General features: G+C 43.2%; 1 long non-coding RNA gene across 1 annotated transcript in view; it reads left to right on the top strand.

The window, feature by feature from the left end:
* The window catches only part of LOC105716813 (uncharacterized), a 355673-nt gene that overhangs the window by 85778 nt on the left and 243770 nt on the right, over positions 1–26125 (top strand). Inside the window, exons 2-3 of the long non-coding RNA XR_001107357.2 lie at positions 5752–5884; positions 12050–12169. This is a non-coding gene — a long non-coding RNA (uncharacterized LOC105716813). The remainder of the gene's footprint in view (positions 1–5751; positions 5885–12049; positions 12170–26125) is intronic.

A 26125-nucleotide genomic window follows, 5' to 3' on the forward strand; every position in this document is an offset into this window, starting at 1 on the left:
GAATGGGAGCACGTACATTACATGAACAGAACAGGAGCAGGTACATTACATGAACAGAACGGGAGCAGGTACATTACATGAACAGAACGGGAGCAGGTACATTACATGAACAGAACGGGAGCAGGTATGTTACATGAACAGAACGGGAGCAGGTACATTGCATGAACAGAACAGGCGCAAGACAGGTGTTCGGGGTGGGGAAGGTGCTATGCATTTTTAAATGACCAGATCTTGTGAGAACTCACTGTCATGAAGACAGCACCAAGCTGTGAGGGATCTACCCTCAAGGTCCAAACATCTCCCGCCAGGCCCCACCTCCAGCACTGGAGATGAGAGCTCAACAGGAGCTTTGGTGGGGACAAATATCCAAACGCTATCAGTCATACAGCAGAAGCTTTCTTCTGAACCATTAAAGGAAAAATGTACCAGAAAGAAATATTCTCAATAGTCAAGGTTCCAGGGATTTGGATGTATCTTTATAGGGCCACCATTCAACCCACTATAATCAGTAATAACTCTAAACTTTTAAACATCTATTCTGTCTTGCATTCTGCTAAGCACATCAGGGATACAGAGATAAGACAGAGATGCTACCTCTGATTGGCCTCCCATCCTCCCTCCTTCCCTTCCCTTTCCTTCCTTCTAAAGATGAGTTTATTGAATTATAATTTACATACAGTAGCATTTGCCCTGTTTAGATATATAGCTGAGGAAGCAGGTTTAGAGAGACAGAACAACTTTTTCAAGCATATACAGAGAAGAAATAGCAGAGGTCAGGATTTGAACCCATGTTCTCTATTGCCAGAGTCTGGATACTAAACTATCAGTCTACATGGCCTCTGCTCTTCTTCTGAGAGCCTCTGGTTCCTCATCTGTCAAATAAGGAAGCTGACAAGATGCTTCCTAGAAGCTCAGAGAGTGCTGATGTGAGAGACTCCCGTGGTGAAAGACAGGGGAGCACTTATTAAAAGAAATACTTCAGAACCAAGCACCACATGTTCTTACTCATAAGCGGGTGTTGAACAATGAGGACACAGGGAGGGGAACATCACACACTGGGGTCTGTTGGGGGAGGGGGACCGAGGGAGGAACATCACGGGTTGGGGAGGTTGGGGAGTTTGGGGAGGGATAACATTAGGAGAAATACCTAATGTAGGTGATGGGGGGATGGAGGCAGCAAACCACCATGGCGTGTGTATACCTATGTAACAATCCTGCAAGATCTGCACAGGTACCCCAGAACTTAAAGTACAATAATAATAATAAAAAGAAATCCTTCAATGTGAAGAGAGCCTTTTTGAAATGGAAATTTTTGTGCCCCCTGTAAGCATTCAGCCTATTTGTGATATATTTCATGTCCATGTGCCTGGTTAAGTAGATTTGCAGCTGATGGTATCTCATTTCAATTGAGCTAATCCTCACAAAATGGACAAGTGATTTAAATGATTCCTGTGAAGAAGCTGCATGCTGAAGATAATATTAATGATGTGAGGCTCAGGAAATAGCAGGAGAATGGCTGACTTGACACCCCTGCCACTCCCGGTGCTTGCTGCATTTCAGCTAATTACAGGGTAAAATTCCTGGCAGTCTAATGCCATCAATCACAAAATTGGTCAAAAGACACAAATTATTAAGAAGACTATTTGAAATACGGCCTTTCATATTCGTTGTCTTTCATGATGATTCTGTTCTGAGTGAATGTTGTGTCTTATAAAGCTAAGGAGAACTGCCATCGCAATTGACCAGCATTAAAAAAACCTAAGGTTTTTCAACTATTTAAAGTCATAAGACATTCAGTCCAGCTCTTTACACATTTGGATTAAATCTGATAATTTTGAATTTATTACTTAATAGTGAAAGTGAATAGCCATAGTCCGTTGGTCAAAAACATTGTTGCTCATTTACAGTTTCACTCGTTATTAACTCATGACATTTACCCTGATAGGCTAATTTAAGTGTGTGTTTGTGTTTTTTCCAAATGTACCTGCTATATCTTACTCTTGACAGTCACTTATCCTTGAAAAGATAAGTGAAAATGGTTGAAGAAATACCTAATAACTACATTCCTTGGTCATTAAATGCTGTTGGAAGATGCATCAAACTTGTTGCCAAAGAGCTGAATAAACAAATATTAAAAAAAAATAGTTTAGTGTGAGAGGTTTGCAATGCAGTTGCTCAAAAGTACAGATGTTTCTGACATATTGCAGCTTATGTCATTGCTGGATTCTTCTTTTCAATAATGGAATACATTGGAGAGCTCTTTCTTGTGAGTCATTAATGGAAAAAAAAAGCCAGAAAGAAATATTCTCAATAGTCAATTAGTTTCTTAACAAAAGCAATGTTTTTGGTATTTGTGTTGACTGGGATGCAAAAACTAGGTCGGTTTCCTGAGCTACCACCTCATGTGAAATTTATTTACTGCAGTGTCCACAGCAAGCTATTAAAGCAAAGAAGTTAAAGTCACAAGAGAACAGAATACAATAGGATGTTATTGATGTGGATCAATATATAGAGGCAAGATGTTTAAAATATAGCAGAATCTTAACAATACTTTATAATTAGATAGGAAATAAACCTAAAATGTTTTGTGCATGGAGCGATTTCCTCATTCTGTTTTGGGAAAGTATTTGAAACAGTGGGTGAACATAAAATTATGGGTTCCAAATTATTTGATCTTTTCAAGGATAAGTGACTGTCAAGAGTAAGATATAGCAGGTGCGTTTGAAAAAACACAAACATACACTTAAATTACCCTGTCAGGGTGAATGTCATGAGTTAGTAATGAGTCAAATAGTAACTGATTTTCAGAAGAAACTTGTAAGCCACAGTGAGATGTCATTACACACGTACCAAAATTGCTAAAATGAAAAAGATAATACCAAGAGTTGACAAGAACGTGAAACAACTAGAAATCCTACAGTTGTAAAAGTGACAATTCATAAAACCAGTTCAGGCAACTGTTTGGCAGTATTTAGGAAGGCAGAACATGAGGAAACCCAATGACCCAGCAATGTACTTCTAAGTATATACCAACAGAAAGCATACAAATGTTCGCTAAAAGAGAGACACCAAAGTGTTCATAGCAGCACCATTTTTAATACTCCAATACTGGAAATTATCCAAATGCCCATCAAATGTAAAATAGATAAACTTTTTGTTGTGTATTCACACAAGAGAATACTCCACAAATGAATTATCCACAACAATACTTGGTGATATGGACACATCTCACAAATAAGATTTTGAGAAAAAGGAGCCACACGTGCAAAAGATTTCCTTCAGTGTGATTCCACTTGCATGAGGTTAAAAAGAAAACTCAGCAAAGTTAATCTGAAAGTTAGGATAGTGGTTGTTCTTGGGGGGAAAAGGACTGGTGGGGCATAGAGAGAGGCTCCTAGGGGAGCAATGTTTTGTGCCTTAATCTGTTTCCTAAACAAGGCATGTTCATGTTGTGAAAATACATTGATCTGTACACTTATATGTACACTTTTCTGTGTGCATATTCTTGAATAAGAAAAAAAAGTCACTTGTTCTGTGGACTGTGCAGTGATGATCTGAAGCAGTTTCTATGTTAACATCGTTAAACATAATGTGTATAAGCCATATCTCTATTTCTGAAAAGACTGAAATAGAAAAATCTAGCCTGTTTTATATTTCCAAATGAAATGTTTCAGTGCATATTGAACTATTTTTAAAACTTTTCAATAAATTGTGAGAAAAACGGATTGTCACCAAGGAAGCTGGAAATTTACTAGCCACATTTCACCAAGGCCTTTGCATAACTGGTAGATGGAATTAAAAAAAAAAGTATTCTGACTGAATAAGGCAACAATGCTGTATTTCTTTCATTTGGATCTATGTATTTTTTTGAGACATCTTTTCCAGCTGTGACAGGCATTAAAAGCAGGTATCAGAACAAATCAAATTTAGGACCAAACCATCAATTACTCCGTCATAAAGATTAAACCAAGATTGAAGAAAAAGGAACGCGTGTTCAAAATCACAGTGTGCTCACTGAAATAATTTTTATTCTTAGAAATTTTTTATAGCGGCTGGGCACCGTGGCTCACGCCTGTAATCCCAGCACTTTGGAAGGCTAAGTCAGACAGATCGCGAGTTCTGGAGTTCCAAGACCAACCTGGCCAACATGGTGAAACCCCATCTCTACTTAAAAAAAAAATACAAAAATTAGCTGGGCGTGCTGATGAGTGCCTGTAGTTCCAGTTACTTAGTAGGCTGAGGCAGAAGAATTGCTTGAACCCAGGAGGCAGAGGTTGCAGTGAGCTGAAATTGGGCCGCTGCATTCTAGCCTGGGTGACAGTGCGAGACTCCATCTAAAGAAAAAAAAAAAGAAAAAGAAATTTTTTATAGCAAAGCAAAAAAGTTGGTTAGGTGTTAATAAAATAAAATAATTAAAATTATTTAATTCATCTTGACTTCAACTTTTAAAACTATTATATAATTTTATGATACATATTAGAATAATAGTATGTATATATAAATTAAAAATACACAGGCATATATTGGAGGTGCATGCTTGAAATTTTGTTATTGATATAGGGCCAGATTATAAAAGCTCGGAGACCACTGGTCTCTTCTCTTTACCTAGAGTTTAGCCTTCAGTAACAGGTTGATGTGAGTTAGGAGCCAGGGAGATGAAGATTTGAATCCTGGTTCTGCTATTTACTAGATGTATGATTTTGAGCACTTAGTCAGTGGATATGGATCTGGGTTTTTCATTAGTAGAATGAGGATTTAGCACCTATCTGGAAAGGTTTGATGGGATAATTCAGTGAGTCAATAGATGTAATTATCTTAGTACCTTGACTAGCCTGTGGAAGTTCAATCAATGATCACTATGACTGTCATGCTGTCATTTCCTGGTGCTTTCTAAACTTGCCTCCTGGGTGCTTATTGAAAATGTTTGGGCCTCACTTCAGATTTTCTTGGTGGGGCTTTGTAACCTGTATCTTTGGAAGGACTCCAGTGATTCTTACTATCAAGTGAGTTTGAGAAAGACTGATTTAGAAGGTGTTAAAGCCATCTTTCCTGTAATGATTGTTCTCTGGGGACCAGTCTTATCTCCTACGTTCCAAGAACACCCACAGGACCATCTCTGTCTCCAACAAGGTCTAGCAGGGAGCTCTATAAGCCACTGAAGGGCAATGGGTGGTGAGGGCCAAGGTGAAAGCTCCATGACTGGGATGATGAGCAAAAACTGGTCTCATTGAGCAGATCACAGCAACCAGGAGATGAGGAGAGGCACCAGGCTGAGATCTTGGAGGGGAGTGGGGCACATGAAGAAGGAGGAGAAACGTCCCCCTTGGGCCTAGGGCTCAATAGCCTGCTTGATCTTCACGCAACTAGGATCGGAAGTAGGATTAGGTCCCTGGGGGAACTGGATGGGGGCCTTTGGAGGCAATGCACGGCACCTGGGCACATGGTCAGCTCTGTGTCACTGAGACCTAGGTTCAAGTAGGAGCCAGCCAGAACAGAGACATAAAATCAGATAAGTCCAGGAGTAGGATAGACTTGTACTTTGTTGTTGGATTCTGATAAAGATTCTTCCACTCCATTCCCATTGACTTAGGACAGATTGGTTCCGGAATTCTGTGAGGATCAAACAGGCTACTGCGGGTTTACCTACGCTAGGTGCTTAATGAGTGCATGCACATTCAGCATGCAATCAGGTAGTCACACTTAATCTTCTCTTGTCATTTTGTCTTCTGTGTGTCTACTTCTTTCACCTAGGCCCTCGCCTTGCTTCTCCAGGGACGACGGCCTGGCTGAGCCGCACTGAGCAGATGCTCTTTCCCAGCACAGACGCCCTGCTGTGTCCTGACGGTCCCGCGTTGCCCTCAATCTGAAGGTGTGGATAATTAAGGTAATGAACACTTTTCCACTAGCTGCTGAAGGCCTCATTAATTTACACACATGTTGCCGCAGGCAAATTATGGCGTCAAGGGTGGGAGGATCAACAAAAATAACTTCAGAAATTCATTAATCAGACTTAGTCAAACATGTTGTTTGGAACTGAGTGTTCTTATCCTGTGATGGTCAGAGGATTAGATTTTTTTTTTCCAAAGACATGAAAGGGACTTCTTAAGCAATATTTGGGAACATCTAGGTTATTGTATTGGCATTTATGACTCTGGTGGTTGAAAGACTTCAGTGTGGAGGATTCCATAAATGCTGAATATGCTACAGTGGATGATTGGAGTTTCTAAATATGGCAGAGGGAAAAAATGATCATGAGATCACACAGAGAAACATATCCAGCGAGGACAGAGATGACTAATGCCACCAAATACTCATTTTCTCCCTGACATGTCATAGGTGACCTTGAAGTCAGGTCGGAGCTACAGAATTATTTGCTGGTTTGCTTCCCAGCCCTCTCCTTTTTTTGTTGTTGTGGTAGGCTTGGAGGACTCTATCCCAGATGACAAAATGCAAGAGGAGAACTTTTGGACCCATCCTGGACTTTGTGTGCATGAAAAATAAAGTTGTATTATGTTAAGCCACAGAGATTTCCTGACTGATCGGTTACTGCAGCAGTCTACCCATCCTGACAAATGCATCAGCCACTTCATTTAAGGCTAAGCACATTTTCTTTTGAATATGGTGATTAGGCCAGTTGTCCCATGATAACCTCATGAGCAGAGTGTCTGAATTCCAGCATGACTTTCAAGATGATCTTTCATGAACAAGTTGGGATATTCTCTGAATAAACTAGGGTCATGGGCAATGGATAATAAAACATCTCAGCTACTTGAATAAGGATCTACCCTAAAAGGGTGGATTAGCAAATAAACATGAACCTTAAGAGAGGATATTGTCTGGGTGCAGTGGCTCACACCTGTAATCCCAGCACTTTGGGAGGCTGAGGTGGTAGATCACCTGAGGTTGGGAGTTTGAGACCAGCCTGACCAACATGGAGTTCTGTCTCTACTAAAAATAAACTAGCCAGGCGTGGTGGCGCATGCCTGTAATCCCAGCTACTTAGGAGGCTGAGGCGGGAGAATTGCTTGAACCTGGGAGGTGGAGGTTGCGGTGAGCTGAGATTGTGCCACTGTACTCTAGCCTGGCCAACAAGAGTGAAACTCTCTCTCTCAATAAAAACCCAAAAAACCCACAGTATATTAACACATTCCCTATTCAGTATCATTCAACACTTTAAACAATGGCTTCAGAGACAATAGAGACACCCTGCTTTAAAGTTTGTCTGTGCCACAGAGAAATGACAGGCTAAGTATCTTGACTGACAGATTCAGAACACAAATAAACTCCGATAGGCCAGAACATGGGCCTAAAATGACAAGATGAGAGAAAAGCCTCTCATGTAAACATGTATGTATGTTGATTTGAACTGCAGATCACAGGAGGTGAGGGATGAAGTTTAAAGTATTTTGAAAATAGCTAAGTAGACCAGTATTTTTAGAAGATGAGGTAAAAGTCAATGGAAGATAGGACTGAAAATGGTGTGAGGCCTGCAAGCGGAGAGCCCTGAATTCCACGCCTAGGACTTCAGGCAATGGGAAGGCATCCACAGTATTTGAGAGAGGAAGCGACATGATTTAATTTAGTTTTTTAAAAAACACTTCTTTTCATTTCCAAGGTCCACTATCTCCTTTCTCTCCAGTTGGTTGGAGGATACCTGTGAGGGGCATGGTCATTTATTAAGTTTCAGGCACTAATACATTCATTGATTCATTTAACCCTCACAACTATGAGAGGTAGGTTCAACTATACTCACTTTACAGATGAAAATAACCAAGGCTCAGGGACTTTATAAAATTTTTCCAAAAACTCTCAGCCCCTCTTGGACTGGATAAGATGGTGTGTAAACAGGAAGCCCCAATGGTTCTGCAGGTTGAGTTTCCCTTATCTGAAATGCTTGGGAGTAGAAGAGTTTCTGATTTTGCAATTTTTTGAATTTTGAAGTATTTGCCTATATAAAATGAGATACCTTGGGGGTAGGACCCAAGACTAATGTAAAACTCGTTTGTGTTTCATATACACCTCAGTTACATAGCCTAAGGTAGGTAATTTTATAGAACATCTTAAGTAATTTTCTGCACAAAACCAAGTTTTTGTTTTATTACCCTTTGTGGGTGTGGTTGTGTTGGAAAATCTGGGTGTGTGCAGGAAAGATACATTGCAGCTAAAGGGGGCTAGCAGGACCTTTTCTCCATTTGGTAAGTTGAATAATCTGTGTGTTATGTGCCTGGCTTTTGATGGCACATTCTGCCACAAAAGGTCAGGTGTGAAATTTTCCACTTGTGGTATCATGGTGGACTTTAAGAAGTTTTGGATTTTGGGGCATTTTACATTTCAGATTTTCAGATTAGGGGTGCTCAACCTGTGTAAACATTGTACTACCAGGAAGAAAGCCATATGGAGGAGAACAGATCTGGAACCCTTGTAGAGAAGGGGAACCAGATCCCTAATCAAGCCTGACTTGAAGTCCATCCTACTGCCGGTCTTTTTAGTTGTGTGCATGACAGTGAGCCAATTTGAGTTGGGATTTCTAGACAAGCACACTAACTGGTGCAAGCATCTGATGTCTCTGAATTATGGGGTGCTTAGTCTGCTTTGGCTTCCATAACAAAATATCATAGACCTGGTGGCTTAAACAAGAAGCCTATTTCTCACAGTTCAGGAGGCTGGGAAGTCTGAGATCAAAGTGCTGGCTGATTCGATTCCTTCCTTCCTTCCTTCATTCCCTCCCCCCCTCCCTCCCTCCTTCCCTCCCTCCCTCCCTCCCTCCTTCCCTCCTCCTTCTTTCTCTCTTTCTTTCTTTCTCTCTCTCTCTCTTTCTCTCCCCACCCACCCCCCTTTTTTTTTGACAGAGTCTTGCTCTGTCACCCAGGCTGGAGTGCAGTGGTGTGATCTTGGCTTGCTGCAGCCTCGGCCTCCCAGGTTCAAGCGATCCTCCCACCTTAGCCTCCCAAGTAGCTGGGACAACAGGCACGTGCCACCACACCAAGCTAATTTTTGTATTTTTAGTAGAGATGGGGTTTCACCATGTTGGCCAGGCTGGTCTCGAACTCCTGCCCTCAAGTAATCCACCTGCCTTGGCCTCCCAAAGTACTGGGATTACAGGTGAAAGCCACTGCACCTGGCCTTGATTTGGTTTCTCATGAAGGCTCTCTTCTTTGTTATATCCTCACATGGCCTACATTCAGTGTGTGTGTGTGTGTGTGTGTGTGTGTGTATGTGTGAGACAAAGAGAGAGAGAGAGTGTGAGTGAGTGAGTTAGGGCTTCAGCATATAAATTTGGGTTGGGGCACAATTCAGTTCAGATAGCAGATGCTATCAATTTCTCTCTTTCCTAGAAACTCTTCCTTTCTTCCTTCTGTGATACCACATTAACTCCTCCTTTCTTTGCTTTCTCAGTGTTTTTTTCCAGGTTCACCCTCCCTGTGCACCCCCCCCTACACTCTGGTATTCCTCAGGGTTAAGGCCTGGGCTATCGTTCTGTTCATTCTACACAGTCTGTTCGGTCAATTTTCCTGAGCAGCCTCATGCACCCTGATGGCTTGAAGATCAGGGAATTCCCATGACTGCTAAATCTGTAGCTCAAGCTCACAATTCTCTACTGCCTGCCCAGGCTGTACATCTCACTCCCAACTGAATTTCTCCTCCTCAAAGGCAACTCACTGAAGCCTGAACTCATGACTCCTACTCTGTGAGTGGTGGTAACATCTCAGAGAAACTCCCCGTTGAAGCCTGACTTCTGCTTCTCCCGTTTCATACCCAACTCCTATCCCATCTGCTTCGAATCCTCTTGCTGACGTCTCTGTATTCATGCTTTAAATTGTCTTCTTTCCCTCTTCCCCATGGCTACTCTTGTGGTCCAGGTCCCCATCGCTGATTTCTGGATTGCTGCAATAGCCTCCTCTCTGGTCTCTTTGCTTCCAGTCTCAATCCTTCATATTCTTTCTCCTTATTATACCCAACTCCTAAATCCTTCCATGTTCCTCCCTTGCTTTGCATTTCTCCAGGACTCCTCACTGCCTCGGAGGAAATCCAGGCTGCTTAGCCCTGCCTGGCACTCGAGGCTTCTCCACAGCAACCCTCCTGCCTCTTTGGCGTCCTTCTTCTTGTTCACGTGTAGCCTTTATGCTCTGGCCATGCTGAGCCTCCGCAGTTTCCTGAAGGTAGCACATCATCTCTCTCTGCACACTCTGTTCCTTCTGTTCTTCTAGTTCAGGTGCTCCTTTCTCCAGGAAGCATTCCCTAACCTATCCTGTTTGGGTTAGGTATCTCTTATGTAATCCCATAACACATCATATTTATTCTCCTATACCCCTTATTGTGTGCTGCTGTTAATGATTACATGCCTGTGTTTTCTATGAAACTTTTAGGTTTTTAAGGGAAGGCACTAGGTCTTAGTCTTGAAACTCCCATGCCTAACACATGGTAGATATTTACTAAATACATGCAGAAGTCATAAAGTGTGGTGCTTAAGACTGTACGCTACAGCCAGGCCACCTAATTTCAAATCCCAGGTCCAATATTGACTACCTTCCTGAGCTCGGACACTCTTTAACTTCTCTGTGCATCAGTTTCTTTATCTGTAAAAGTGTGGATAATAGAGCACCTGGACCATGAGTCTGTGGGAATGAAATGAGTGAATATATATGAAACTCTTAGACTCTTGCCCAGCACGTAGTCAGCAATCAAGAATTGTTAGTTCTCATCACTTTTTGAATAATTGAAGAATGTCACATGCAGGATGCTAGTGTTTTACATGCAGGTTTTATGTTTACGAATCCTGTAAGTATGTGTTACTACTCCTACCCTCACATTACTAACAAGGAAACTGAGGCTAGGAAGGCCACGTTCACCCTCATCCTGCAGCTGGTGAGCTTTAGAGGCTGGACTCAAACCCAGCTGTAACTGGCCCTGAGATTCCTTTTTTTTTTTTTTTTTTTTTTTAAATCAACTTGTTTCTAAAGTCCTCCAGGTCTCAAATAATCTCTCATTCTCAATAATCTCCCTCCCTGACTCCAAAGATCTATTTAGGGGCCTGGGGAGGAGGTGGGCTAGGGAGAGAAAAGGGAAAGGAGAGGCAAGCTGCGATTCACTTGAAAAGTCTCCAAATCCTTTAATAAAGTTCATCTCAGGACCTTCAGCATTGGCAGTGAGAGGAGAATCTTCATGGCGGTGGAGGTGCTGGCTTTTTAAGCCTTAACTTGAACTCTCAGAGACTGACTTCCTTCCCTAGCTCACCTTAGAGGATATAGGTTTGATTTATTAAGAGGGCCTGAGATCTCCTGTACTGGTGAAGTAACTGAAGACCACAAGTCTAAAGTTGATTTGGGGGCTTAGGGGGTCACCACGGTATGTATGTGTTACACCAGCTCAGAGCTGTGGCATGCATGCCGTGGATCTGAATTCATGGGTGCTCAAGGTCTGGATCAAAGTTTCTGGTAGCTTTCCTTGAATATAGACACTTTACCTTGTGAAACCTTGTCTTGCAAAATAACAATAATACCAGCAGCAGCAGCAATAATCGTAAAACAACCACGGACCCAGGCTTTTACAACAAGAATTTAAAAGGTCATATTTCCATTTTCCATCCCCTTTTGGTGTTGGATGCCCCACTCAGAAGAAATCATGCTCTTACAGATGGAGTTAAGAATCAGGAGCCCAAGGACAGCCTCCCAGCCATAGCTTGGGTGTGTCTCTGTCTCCCTGGGCTCCAGAACTGGGGCCAGAGACTGACTAAGTGTAAACATGGCTTTAAACAGTGAACTCAGAGGTGGAGTGAGCAATTCTAGAGCACAAATAGACCGACTCATAACCCAACCCGATATCCTTCAAAAAAATCATGAGTCCACAAAACAGCAGGAAAATAAATCTCTAAGTCAGAGATACAGTGACAGGTAATGGTCTTAAACTAACTGTTTCGTGAAATTTGGGACCACTGGTTGAGTCCTAGTACAGGAACAAATGCTGGGTTAGGGCATTTTGGAGGGCCATTGGTTTTCCTTCTTGGCCAAATGATGAACAATGATAGAGAAGAGATGTTTATCCTTTTCAGATCCATGGGAACATCCACAAATGGGTAGAGCCTGAGGCCTCCGGATGCCCTGGAATAATTTTTTCCTTCCTATGGGATCCCAGATGAGACGAAAGGTCACAGCCACTGTTCTTAAACCAGGTATGTCCAGCCTATAGCCGCATTTCCTGAAGGTGAGTTCTGCACTTGCACAGAGGTCTACAAACACCAGACTGGGTGTTCTGGCCGAAGGTACTTCTCTTTAGGAACTCCATGCGCTTGCTTCTTTAGCCATGAGTGTTTCCATCAGTAGAATGAAGGAAAAGTGTCTCGTTGTTTTCCAAGTGAGGCAAAAGAAAACTGTGATTGGATTTTCTGTGGGTTCATAATGTTTACTGCAGAATAGTGATATATATCTGTTCCCTCCGTCTCCTTAACCCCACCATGCATCTTTGCTAAGCATATCCAATAATTTTTGTACATCCTCCTATGTAGGTTGTCAGCTAACCTGACTCCCATTCCTGGGCAACCCAAGAACCAGGGAATCTCTGGGGCTTAGGAACTAGGACCTGAAGACATTAAAGATTTCTTTAGCAAGAGGCCTGAAATCAGTGTGGGAAATGTCATGCATACTATAGGGAGCCAAAGGGTATGTGGAACATCTGACTGGTGCCTTTCTCTTGGCATCCTAATATTTTCATCTCAGTGAGATGAGGCATCCTCAAGTGTGAGAACCTTATAAAGCTCCTAAAACAGGTGGATAAAGAAAGCAGCCTGAATGGTGTGCACACAGGCAGAGCAGTAGCTGCAATGTGGACACAGAGATAGGGTTTCTGGGCATGCCCCACACCTCAGGTCTTTAGCATGGTCAGCATAATGTAACTGTCAGATCTGAGTTCTTATTTCAGTTCTGCCACTTCCCAGTTTTGTAACTTTGAGCAAATTATTGCTCTTAGCCTCGGTTTTCCTCCCTGTAAAATGGGCATGATATCATGAAGAATGCTGAGAACGTCACCTGTAGTCATGTATATGAAGCGTCTGACATAGATCCTGCACATGGGTTAAGCCCCCTTTGTATTAACCCTGTCTCTGAGGATTTGTTATATCGTATTCAGTAACAATGGATAGAGTTTAAGTTTGAAGAAAGGTAAGGAAAGTTAGGAAAGCCCAACATCCTCCTTTATAAATGAAGAACCTGAGTCCAGAGAAGTTAAGCCGTTTCTCTAGTCATGGCCCTGAGGTCTTGACTTTCTATCCAGTGATTGTTTCATGGTTTCATGCCTCTGTGGAGACTGAAGTTGCTGATACATACATGAGCAAGACAATTGTACAAGGTGAGAAAATACCACTCAAAAGCATTTTTCCATGAGCAAGTACCACTGTGTGCATGTGTGGTGCTGCCGGTGGTGGTGGTGGGTTGTCAGGGAATTAATTACTGAAGATGCCATAGAATCATGGCTCCCTGGGGATGACGGTGGATAAAGAAATTCCCTGGGCATTCTCCAGGGCTTGACCATATCTATGTTTAATTCAGAGTATTTTGTGAAGGCATTGTCTTGAAGAATATTTGCTAGATAGTTACAAATTAGAGGAGAGCTTTCTGAAGACAAAGTTAGCTGGGTGCCATTAGATATCACAGGACCTCAAAGCAAATGTTGACCAAAATGTGTTCCCAGATCATGGATAATGAAAAAAACTTCCCTGGTCATCACAGTGACCTTTTTGTACATTGCCTTCTGAAATTGCATTTCCCAAAATGATTTGGGGACCATCTTTTTCTTGTAATTATCAATCTTTGTAGCCAGTGTTCCACCATTCATTTTTAAATAAACTGTTAGCTTAGAGACTTAGATACATGTAGACTATCAGGCAACACTGATACATCAGTGTGTATTCTATTTAGTCAGAAATGCACTGGCCACTTTATTACAAGAAATATGCAATATAAAAAGTGCAAGCCAGTGGAACTCCTCTGAGGAAGGACTCTCTGGAAGATGAAGCTCGTGGTACTGCACAGATGTGTGCTAACAATTGAGTGTGAGTAATGTTCTTTAAAGTAACCGATATGTTCCACCACTTGTTACCAGTGATTCTCTCATATTGTCCTAGTCCATTTTGAGTTGCTATAGGAGAACACCTAAGACTGAGTAATTTATAAAGAACAGAGATTTATTTCTTACAGTTCTGGAGGCTGGGAAGTCCAAGGTCGAGGGGTTCACATCTGGTGAGTGCCTTTTTGCTGTGTCATCCCATGGCAGAAGGCAGAAAGGTGAGAGAGAGAGAGAGAGAGAGAGAGAGAGCGAGAGCGAGAGAAAGAGAGAAGAGGATGATCAAGGTCATTCTTTTATCAAGAACCCACTACTTCTGGGAGCCATAACAGCATTAATTCATTTATGAGGGCAGAGCCTTCATGACTTAACCATGCCTTAAAGATCCTACCTCTCAACACTGGTGCATTAAGAATTAAGTTTTCAACATTTGGACTTTGGGGACTCTTTCAACCTATAGCACATATTAATCTAGTTGAGTCAGGAAATGGGATGTTTCAGCTAATAAAAACATCCTGACTCACCAAGTCACATGGTGAACATGGATGCTTATACTTTTTTTTTTTTTTGAGATGGAGTCTCTCTCTTGTTGCCCAGGTTGGAGTACAATGCAGTGATCTTGGCTCACTGCAACCTCTGCCTCCGGTGTTTAAGCAATTCTCCTGCCTCAGCCTTCCAAGTAGCTGGGATTACAGGCACCTGCCACCACGCCTGGCTAATTTTTGTATTTTTAGTAGAGATGGGGGTTTCACCATGTTGGCCAGGATGGTCTCGAACTCTTGACCTCAGGTGATCCTCCCACCTCAGCCTCACAAAATGCTGGGATTACAGGCATGAGCCACTGCGCCCGACCTATAAATTTTTAAGAATCCCATTCCTGATTTAGTCTTTCTTAGATGAGTCTGAAAGTCCTCTGGGAGCTAGACATGACTCCAAGGTCACAACTGTGGGCATCCATTCTCACTGAGTGGCCTAGAGAGGGAGAGAATGCACATGGATGGGCAGACCTGACCAAGGATGAGCTCTGAAGTTGTTCTTTGGGACAAGGTCTACGATGCTGTTTATCTCATCCCTATGGGGTTGACAACTCCCATTTGAACATGCTTTTTACAAACTATGTCACTGGGAAGTTGCTATTTCCATTTTAGATAAGGAATCTGAAATGAAGTGCCTTGCTCAAGGTCATGGAGTGGGTAAGGGAGTTACCTGGGACTACCAGCGAGATCTCTTGACTCTGAATCCAGGATTCATTCTTATGGTCTGTGATGCCTTTCATAAATGTAGAGGGCTGGGAACACCTTGGCCATTTGGACCCCGCGGAGTAGCCAGGCAACAGGGACAATCTGCTTCATTAAGTCTGTGGATCTGTTTCAGAACCACATAGACCTCACTTGGGGAGAACAAGTCCCTAAGTAAAGTCAATAAGGTTCACAGTAAAAGTTTAAACAATTAATATTTTAAATTACAATAATACATGCTTATTGTTGACATTTTAGTAAATACACATATATGCGTTTAAAGCACACAATTCCACCACACAGATTATCTACATACTTTAAAGCTATTTTCTTCCAATTTTTCCTTAGGTATAAAATTCTGATATCTTTATTATTATGTTAATTATTTTTTATCCTGAAGTTTCAGTTATTTATGATTTTTTTTTTTTTTTTTTCCGAGATGGAGTCTTGCTCTGTCACCCAGGCTGAATTGCAATGGCCCAATCTTGGCTCACTGCAACCTCCTCCATCTCCCGGGTTCAAGCAATTCTCCTGCCTTAGCCTCCCATGTAGCTGGGATTACAGGTGCCCGCTAATTCTTGATTACACCACACCCGGCTAATTCTTGTATTTTTAGTAGAGATGGGATTTCACCACTTTGGCCAGGCTGGTCTTGAACTCTTGACCTTGTGATCTGCCCCACCTTGGCCTCCCAAAGTGCTGGGATTATAGACGTGAACCACTGCATCTGGCTGATCTTTTTTACATAACTACATTTTCTTAAAAATATTTTAATGGTTGTTTAGTATCGGTGTAACATGACTTCTTAAAATCGATCCCTAATACTGAATATTTAGATTATTTATAATATATACATTTTTTTTGGTAGAGACAGAGTCTCACTATATTGCCCAGGCTGATTGTCCCTGTTGCCAGGCTGGTCTCAAACTCCTGGGCTCAAGTGATCCTTCTGCCTCAGCCTCCCAAAGTGCTGAGATTACAGGCCTGAGCCACAGTATCCAGCCTATTTCTAATTTTTGTTAGTGTAGATTACACTTTTAAAGCAATATATTTACATATATTTTATATAATTGTATAGGAAGCTTTATATAATTTTCCTAGTATTTGCTTTGAAGAGATTTCTGAACTTTTGTTTTTGTTGAGTTAAAAGAAATGAACATTTCGAAGATTCTTTGTACATCTCATCTTCCCAGCCTGTTTGAATCTCTTCCATAGCTTCAAGCTTTGGTCCTGCCTTCTGGTTCTCCTCTTCATCTTGCTCCCTGGATGTGACGCTTCCTTGTTTTTGGCCTCATTTCCTGACACTATCTACACCTGTTTGTTATTCTGGGCTACACATTTCCCAGCCAAATCTGGCTTAGCTCTTGGTCCTGCTGGAATGATCTTCACTCCTCTCGTGGGAAATTGGATGGGAAGGAGAAATTGGACTCCTTCATGAAAATTCCCTCTGCATTTTCATCCAGTAAAAATGTAAGAAATGCCCAGTGCCTGGCACTTCTGGAATTTTCTCCAAGGACGCCGTCCTGTTCCCATGCTGTCATAGGAACAATAAAGGGAACCGTGTGGCCTCCTGCTGTCTGCATGTCTCCACCGAGGGCGAATGATTGATGAGTGGGGTGGCACTGCAGGCCCGGATCTTCAGGAGTCATCACTTTTCTTCTTGCCACAACTCTTCATTTGCTCAACAGTCCCTTAATGGCTCAGTCACTTAATGGCCCTTTCTATCAATTCTCCCATCTGCAGAATGGGGACTGTGATTCTGGGCTGACCGGGTGTTGTGAGCACTAATGAATGTTTTGAGGCATGTTGAGATCTGTAGATAAACAAATCTCAAGAAGTACAAAGTGCTAATGAGCCTGTTGCTGAGCAACTTGCTTTGAGAGACTGCTTTCTTTCCCACAGAGGAGGAATTGCTTCCTAATCCCTGGACACACAGATATCTTCTTCTTCACAGATGAACCTAAACAGTGGATTCCAAAGGGAATCTTCCTCGGACACATGCAGCTCTCAGGTTAACGGGAGGCTCAAAGTTAGGTCTAAAGCAACACCAAAATCACTCCCAAGTTAGCTTGGCCGGTGACAGCACCACTTGGTAGGGTTTCTTGGCACTTTCGGCGACAGTGTTGGCCAGAGTGTGGAATGTATATCACTGATGACACACAGATGACTTTAGATGGTGCGTGGATGAACTTTTAATAACTTTTCACAGTTACACATTTTTTGGTGGTTATTTTCTATCTGTAGCAAGTGATACTGCTTTTTTTATTCATTTGTCACAACAAGAATAACTCACATTTACTGAGGGCTTACTTCATGCTGGGTACTGTTGTAACTGCTTTACAGGGAAGCATTTAATCATCATAACAGCCGTATAATTAGATATCCGTATTATCCCCTTTGTACACATGGGGATGTTGACACACGGAGACTTTAAGGAGTCTTAGAAACTGTCTAAAGGTACACAGCTGGCAAACAGCAGAGATGGGGTTTCTATCAGGCAATTTTGGCTCCAGGGCCCATGTTCCTGTTAAACACCCTGTCATATTTCCTTTCAATATATTCGCATTTATGGTACCAGTTTAAAGGATATTTAAAAATAGATGATTTGAAGTTACAAAAGCATGTTGGTTGGAATAAAAACGATGTATAAAATCTAAGCTAAAAATATTGAGATGGTTTGAAGATATGGTGGATACTGTGATGTTGGAATCAATGACCGAAGGGCAGAGTGCCTTAGAGGGTGATCTGGTGACCACCGGGGCCGCTATTCTCTAGAAGCTGGCTAAAAATCCAGATCTATGGACTCTCAATGGGTGTGGCCTGAGGATTTGTATTTATAACAAACACCTCAGGGCATTTCCATATCATGAAGCCGTGACACACCTGTTTCCCACACCCCCAATCCCTACCTGGGCCTAAGACAAACAACAAGGACAACTGCTGATTGGCTGGGTGTTCCACTGCGTTGTCACTCTTTTGGCCTCGTGACAGGGAAAGACAGAAGAGAAGGGACAGAGAACTACTCTTCAGATTGCCAGACACAGGCCTTATCCTGATCCTCACATTGAGGAAGGTGTGATTAAGCCCATTTTACAGATAAGGAAACTGAAGGTGAAAGAGGATAAATGGCTTGGCAAGTGGCGGGGCCAAGAGTCAGACCTGGGCACGTGGGGTTCATCAGCCGAGCACTTTCCATTGTACCAGCCCTCTGAGGCCAGGCATTCAGGGTCAGTGCATCCCCAGACAAGCTGGAAGGGGGGCCAAGTCAGGGCAGCGAGCTTGCATTTGGCAAACTACGCTAACTGTTAGTGCTGGAATTTAAAGTAAAAAAAGAGAGCATTCAAGTAAAAAAAAAATGTGGCTGCTCCTATGTGTACCCAGTGTTGGGTGAGCGGCTCATGGACATATAGAGGGGGTCACTGCCACTTACTAGCTGCTGATTTTGAACAGATAAATCTCTAACCCTCATTATTCTTATCTATCAAACAGCGATCACATAGGTCCAGTCTTTGAGGGTTATTTTCGGTTTAACTAGGAAAGTGCGCATGGAGCACCTCATAGTGAATAAACAGTGGCTGCTATTTTGCAAAGGGGAGAATGTGCTGCTCGTTGCACAAATATTGGTCACCTCACTAAAGACCCCCTTATACCTACACATCAATCGAATGTGCCCAGTGAAGACACCTGAGCTCTCACATTAACGTCTGCTCATTGGGAGAATAATATTGGGATTGTTGATTATTTGGGGGGATAAAACTACTCTATCGACTGCTGCTGGTCATGAGGGTAGAAGAGAAAGCGTAGAGGCAGCTGCAGTCAAGGCCCACACACCCACGCTGCTGTGCTCGTAGCATCTCGTGAAAACAGCCTCCGCGAAGGAAATACACACACCGGAAATGCCCAGCTGAGAAAAGCGGAGTTAGCCCCCAGTCACCTGCCAGTACACTGGAGTCACCCACGCTCAAGCAGCTACAAATCTACCTACAAACAGAGAAAACAGAAAATGAGAATGCCTATGGAACTAAACCTGCCTTAGACTTGTACAATACTTCCTTGTAATATTTTAGTATTAGAATCCCTTATAATAATGAATATATATTTTAGTAATTACTCTGTGCTGGGTGCTGTAGCTATAGTGTCTGTCGGTCTGTCTATCATCTCTTAATCCTCAAAGATAAAATCTTTTAGTAACATTTTCAGGATTTGTTAAAAAAAATAAAAATTAATTTCTACATTTAACAGAGGAGAAAGAGGTAGCTCAGGGAAGCAGAGGGACTTGCCTCAGTTTCCACAGTTGGGGAGAGGATCTGAGCTTTGAATCTAGGTGTGTCTCCTTCTAGGGATCATATATCATACTCTTTATTTATTTATTTATTTATTTATTTATTTTTGAGACGGAGTCTCGCTCTGTCACCCAGGCTGGAGTGCAGTGGTGTGATCTTGGCTCACTGCAACCTCCCAGGTTCAAGCAATTCCCCTGCCTCCGCCTCCAGAGTAGCTGGGATTACAGGCACCTGCTACTACACCTGGCTAATTTTTGTATTTTTAGTAGAGACAGAGTTTCACTATGTTGGCCAGGCAGGTCTTAAACTCCTGACCTCAGATGATCTGCCCACTTTGGCCTCCCAAAGTGCTGGGATTACAGGCATGAGCCACCATGCTTGGCCCATATTCTTTACCACTGTGATCTACTGCATCCTAATAATAAAAATACTCTCACTTACTATGTGCTGGGTGTTACACAAATCACACCCATATCTTTTTCCAGTTGTCTCTCCTTAGACACTGGGTTCTCAAATACTTAGTAAAATTTGGGTGCCTTATAGGAGCTCAAGACCTAGTGATTGATGACCAGAAAAGGCAGTTTTCTAGCAATAAAGCACCTATTGAACATCCACGATATGAATAGCCATGCTAATAATGGCAACACCAATGATAATGGTGATTAAATTAGTCAGGGTTGTTGGTTGTCTGTTTATCTGAGTGAGGAACTCTAGATCCTGTTACAAATATCCTTGACCCTCAGGGCCCTAGTGATTGAAGATTTATTTCGTGGTTCGATGCTAGTTGTGTGCCTGTTTAGGGTGTCTCTTCTCCAAATGGTGATCTGGGGATCTAGCTCTTTCCATTTTGTGACATTGTCTTCTTAATCAAGAGGCCTCCAGAGTCACTAGGAAAGGGGAAGAGAATGTGGTGATAGCTCAGTGCATTTTATGATCACCCCATTGGTCAGGATGCCACTATCCTGGCTGCAAGGAAGGAGAAGCAGCGCGGTCTTGTGTGTCTAGGCAGAAGAGGAAATGGGGCTGGGAAGCATCTAGCTAGCTTTTGCCACTTTGCAAGCTGCAGAAGTGGACTCTGTCTACATTTCAAATTCACTGGAAGTGTCCTGGGTAGCTTACAGAATTGGCAGCAGGCTGGAGCACCAGCTGGACATGCAGGGTGGCTGGGCAGTGGCAAGCACAGCCGAGGCCAGCCTCAAAGTCAGCATTAGAAAGACTGCTAGAATATTTCCACCGGCTCTGAGGATCACGCCTCTAACTCCAGCTGGTGCCGGACTCTAGACACCATCCCTACTGTGAAAAATGTCTACACGCTTCCTGCATCTTTGCACCAGCATCAGAGTTCCAGACAGACCATTGCTTAGGCCCTTACCAGTTCTTAGATTGAAGGGAGAGATCGAGTGTTATCTCTCTCCACAGGCTTCCAAAGGGTAAGGTGCTGTGAGATATTCTAATACCAGTGGAATTCTCCTCAAATAGGCAGAGCCAATTTTTGGGAAGAAAAAAAGAGCAGAAAAGAGAGAGACAGAATGACACTATATTTCAAGCCTGTTAAAAATTCACAAAGTGCTTTTTCGTTGTTCAAATTTGCACGATGGAATTGAGGGCAGAAAATTGGTGGGAAGTGGTCAAGCCAGTCCACAGAGTGCGTGGGTGACTTCACGTGACAGCTTTCTCGTTTGTTTATTGGTTCATTTATTCATGGAGCATATACTGCACTCAGTGTGTGCTGGGCTCTGTGCTGAGCTCCAGGGTCATGACGATGACTATGACCAGGCTCTCATCCTACAGGAGGTCTTAGACTAGTGACATTCAAACATGGGATTCCAAGAGGTAGGGGCAGGGCTGAGGACAGGAGATGGCCCAAGTCTGGGAACTGTACCAGGACAGGAATTGACAGATTATGTGTCTGACCTGAGTCTCAGGGAGGTGAAGTGGCCTGCTCAAGTCTCGTAACTAGTCAATCACGGACCAGGGACTCCAGCTGATGTCTTCAAGTTCATGTTCACAGGCCTCCCTCCACTCATAACAGTTCTATGCAAAGCAGAAGGCGGGACAGTAGCTTAGAGCAATGGGGAGATCATAGGCTTAGGAGTCTGCATTTTCTAGTTGCAAGCTAGGTGACACTGGCCTAGAGTCACCTAACATCTGAGCCTTAATCTTTCATCTATAACATGTGAATAATAACATGTACTTCCCAGTGTCACTGGGAAGAAATCTAAACAATGAAAGTGCCCTTCATAATGCTGGACGCAGTAGGTGATCAGTGAAAGGTAGCTACATAGAAAGAAGAATGAGATAGGGTCATTGTCTTTAAGGAACTTGTCACTTTACTGAAAGAGGCTGGCGAGTGAAATAAGATCAGAGAGTGAAATTTACCTGCATGTGAGAGAGAAGAAATAAATACAAATCCCTAGTAGCTAAGCTATAAATGCAACGAGTATTGAAAGAAGAAAGAATGCTGTGTGGGCAGGGGTCACAGGCTCTGTGGCAGGACCAGTGAGGTGGTCAGGATGGGGGCTTTGGTTCTGTAACCAGGCTCCGTAGCTTCATATCTGAATTCCATCTATCTTATTACCTCTGTGTTTTTGGACGAGGGTAAATTATTTGATTTCTTTAAGCCTCAGTCTCTTCTGCTTCAGATGAAGATAATTGTGGCACTGCTCATTGGGTAATACTGAGAAGTAAATGAGGAAATCCACCTAAGGGGCTCAGTACAGTGCCTGGCACTTAATAATAGTGTGATGAATATTATTCCTGTGGAACCAAGCCTTGAACAATGAATCCATGAGACCTCCTCCATCGTAGTGGTTGCAATGATTAAATGAGAGGGTTGATGTTAGGCATCCAGCACAGTGACTGGTGCACAGCAGACATTCCTTATGCACCCTCACCCTCCAGGGAAGGACAATGCCTTGTGTTTCTTCTTACCTCTCATGGCCCTCTGTACAGTATCTGGCTTGAGTTAGTTGGACCGTGAAGAAGTCAGCTGGGAGGCTGACAACAAGTTAGCAGTTGAAAGGAGGGCCATTTGAAGAAATAACAAGAGTGAAAACAAAGCATCGGAAATAGTTCAAATTATCAAGGAATTTAAGAAGACCGGCCGGGTGCAGTGGCTCACGCTTGTAATCCCAGCACTTTGGGAGGCCAATGTGGGCAGATCATGAGGTCAAGAGATGGAGACCATCCTGGTTAACATGGTGAAACCCCGTCGCTACTAAAAATAAAAAAATTAGCCAGGCGTGGTGGTACATACCCGTAATCCCAGGTACTTGAGGGGCTGAGGTAGGAGAATCGCTTGAACCCGGGAGGCGGGAGGTGGAGATTGCAGTGAGCCGCCACGATTGCACCACTGGCACTCCAGCCTGGGAGACGGAGGGAATCTTTGTCTCCAAAAACAAACCAACAAAACAAACAAACAAAAAAACAAAAGAAGATCTTCTGGGACCATGGATAAAGCTGCAGGCTATCATCCTTAGGAAACTAACACAGGAACAGAAAACCAAATATTGCATGCTCTCGCTTATAAGTGGGAGCTAAATGAGAACACATGGACACACAGAGGGGAACAGTGCAGTCTGGGGCCTATTGAAGGGTGGGAGGAGGGAGAGGATCAGGAAAAATAACTAATGGGTACCAGGCTTAATACCTGGGAGATGAAATAATCTGTACAACGAACCCCCATGACACAAGTTTGCCCGTGTAACAACCCTGTGCTTGTATCCCTGAACTTAAAAGTTTTTTTTTTTTAAAAAAGACCTTTCATTCTTTGTAAGGTCAATTAAGTTCTATTTGTTTCCCCCTGGTGGCCATCAGAAGGAAACACAGCTCAGTTTTTGGGAAAGGAGTTAGCGCTTAAGCAATAGGAACTGTGACACGACTTACCTGACCGTCCTGAGCCGCACTTCGGCTGTGATTCAGCCCTGCAGAATGATTCATAACCCGTCTCAACTGCAGTGACTTGCTCCTGGTGACATTTCCCAAGAAATAACAAACAGTGTCGTAAGAACCAGCCTAGAAACTAAAGAAAGAGCTAGTTATTTCATCCCTTTATCCATCCGAATGCTTTGGAACTCTGCCCTTTACCTCCTCCTTCAGGGACGGCGTCCATCATCTGTATGTTTTGTCTTTACAATGGCCAATATCCAGATACTTAGAAATGTGAGATGATTGACAGAATGTTCCCCTTTTCATTAGAATGTTTAGAGTCATATAGATTGACTGATTCTCTTCTTAATGGGAGTGGCACTGCATTAAAATCTTTGAATATGCTGTCACTTATTCCAGGGTTGACTTTCCATTTATGTGAGTTGTCAATGCCCTTTGTTTCTCTTCTAAGTCCTACCAGCCATTCTACCTTATGAGCCTTACACTGTTTATAACGTAGTTACCAGAGGGAAAGTAAGGACAAGGAGAGGAGATACAATACTCATCAATCCATTAAAAAAAAAAAAAGAGAATTCTCCTCTTTCCTGTGTCATTTTGGACAATTAATCATATAACAGCAATGACAATATTTCAGGTGTTTACTCTCTGGCAGACACTGTTCTAAGCTCTTTACGCAGTTCACTCATTCAATCTCCCAGACAACCATACAGATATGTACGATTTTGACACAAGTTTTTCAGAGGAAGAAACTGAGGCCCAGTGAGAATACGTGACTTGCCCCAGGTGACATAGCTAGTATGTGGCAGAGCCAGGTTTCAGACCCAAGCATCCTGGCTCCAGATACCGTGTTCTTAACCTCTGTGAATCAGCCTTCCAGGCCACGTGCTCTGGTGACTAATCTTGGGCCATTGCCTAGTATTGCTGGACTTTTGTGGCATAAATCACAATTCTTTCACCAATCATAAAAATCATGGAGAGAAATGGCTTTTTTTTTTTTTTTCTTAATAGACAGGGTCTTATCCTGTTGCTCAGGCTGGAGTGCCATGGTGCAATAATAGCTCAAGGGCTCACTGGACCTCAAACTCCTGGCCACAAGTGATCCTCCTGCTTCAGCCTCCCAAAGTACTGGGATTATGGACATGAGCCACTGGGATCATCCAGAAATGGCTTTATTTTTTTTTTGAGATGGTGTCTCGCTCTGTTGCCAGGCAGGACTGCAGTGGCACGATCTTGGCTCAGTGCAACCTCTGACTTCCTGGTTCAAGCTATTCTCCTGCCTCAGCCTCCCAAGTAGCTGGGATTACAGGCATGCACCACCATGCCAGGTAATTTTTATATTTTTAGCAGTAATGGGGTTTCACCATGTTGGCCAAGATGGTTTTGATTTCCTGACCTTGTGATCTGCCCACCTCAGACTCCTAAAGTGCTGGGATTACAGGCATGAGCCACCCAACCCAGAAATGGCTTTTTAAGAGCACAGTCTCCCTCAGAGATTCTGATCCCACTTGTCTAAGGTAGAGCCCAGGAATCTGCATTGTTTACAATGGTGCTCTCTATTGTAGCGAAAAGAGCAGAGGTTTTGGGACGCCATCTTCTGTCACTGGTTCTTGGATCTTTGATGAATCACTCTTAGCTCCCCCAGTGTCTGTACGATAGTGTCATGATTCTGACCTCATCGTAGTCATGGTAAGGCTGAAATGAGATGATTTATGTGAGTGCCTCATAGATGATTTATGTCAGATGCCCCTGCCCTTGAGCTGGAGGGCTGACAGTGATGGTCTTTAGTCATATATGCCATGTGAAAATGCGACTTTTTGGGTCAGGAACAGATACTGTCTCCCCCTAACAGCCATGACACAGTGACAAGAGCATCACTGACTTGGCCTGAGCTTTGGCATAATTACTTCAAACCTCTGTTTCTCATCTAAGCAGTGTGGAAACCTGTGCTTCCATGAAGGGTTGTGGGGAAAGCCCTCATGTCAGGTTACCTGTGGGCCAGTGAGGTTTTGTTCTACCAGGCATTATCGTTCTTGGACCATCCACACAGGGGCGCACCTGAGTTCCAGCTGGGCCAGTGGCTGAGTGTGTGCAGATCCGAGAAGACGTGAACTGTGTCCTGGATTTCTGGTAGGCATGCTCTCAGGATGGCAAGGCAGGGTGGGGAATGGCTCTGAGAAACTGCAAAGCCTTGTCCAAATACTTTGTGGAAGGGTATGCCACAGTTCTGTGTGAAAGACAAGGCCAAGTCACCCAGGGAGACTCTGTGATGATCCCATTTGACACTTTGGGACACATAGCTGTGGATTGAGATTCTCTCTTCACTGAGTGGGGCAGGCAAGGAGGTGGCAGGCCTGCCCTTTGTGTTGTCTCTGAAAATGGAATCAATAATGCTCTCTTCCCTTTTGCTTGCCCCACATCTCTCTCTCTTCCTGCTTTGAGCACTTTGATAGAGTCTCACTTTCCATGTATAAAGCCTGTCTGTGTCCTTACTCACTGCAATAACCTGAAATGCAGAAGCTGCTCCTATGAAAAACCACTGGGGAGCCCACAGCAGTTCCACGTCATCCTCTGAGTCACCCTGGCAAGTGAAACCCGGGAAGGCTGGTGGGGTTCACCTGGACTGGCCACTCCTTCTAGGGCTACTCTGTGGTCTGTGGCACC

The sequence above is a fragment of the Aotus nancymaae genome, unplaced genomic scaffold, assembly GCF_030222135.1.
Source record: "Aotus nancymaae isolate 86718 unplaced genomic scaffold, 86718_ANA_hifiasm-v0.15.2.pri h1tg000036l, whole genome shotgun sequence".
Taxonomy (NCBI): domain Eukaryota; kingdom Metazoa; phylum Chordata; class Mammalia; order Primates; family Aotidae; genus Aotus; species Aotus nancymaae.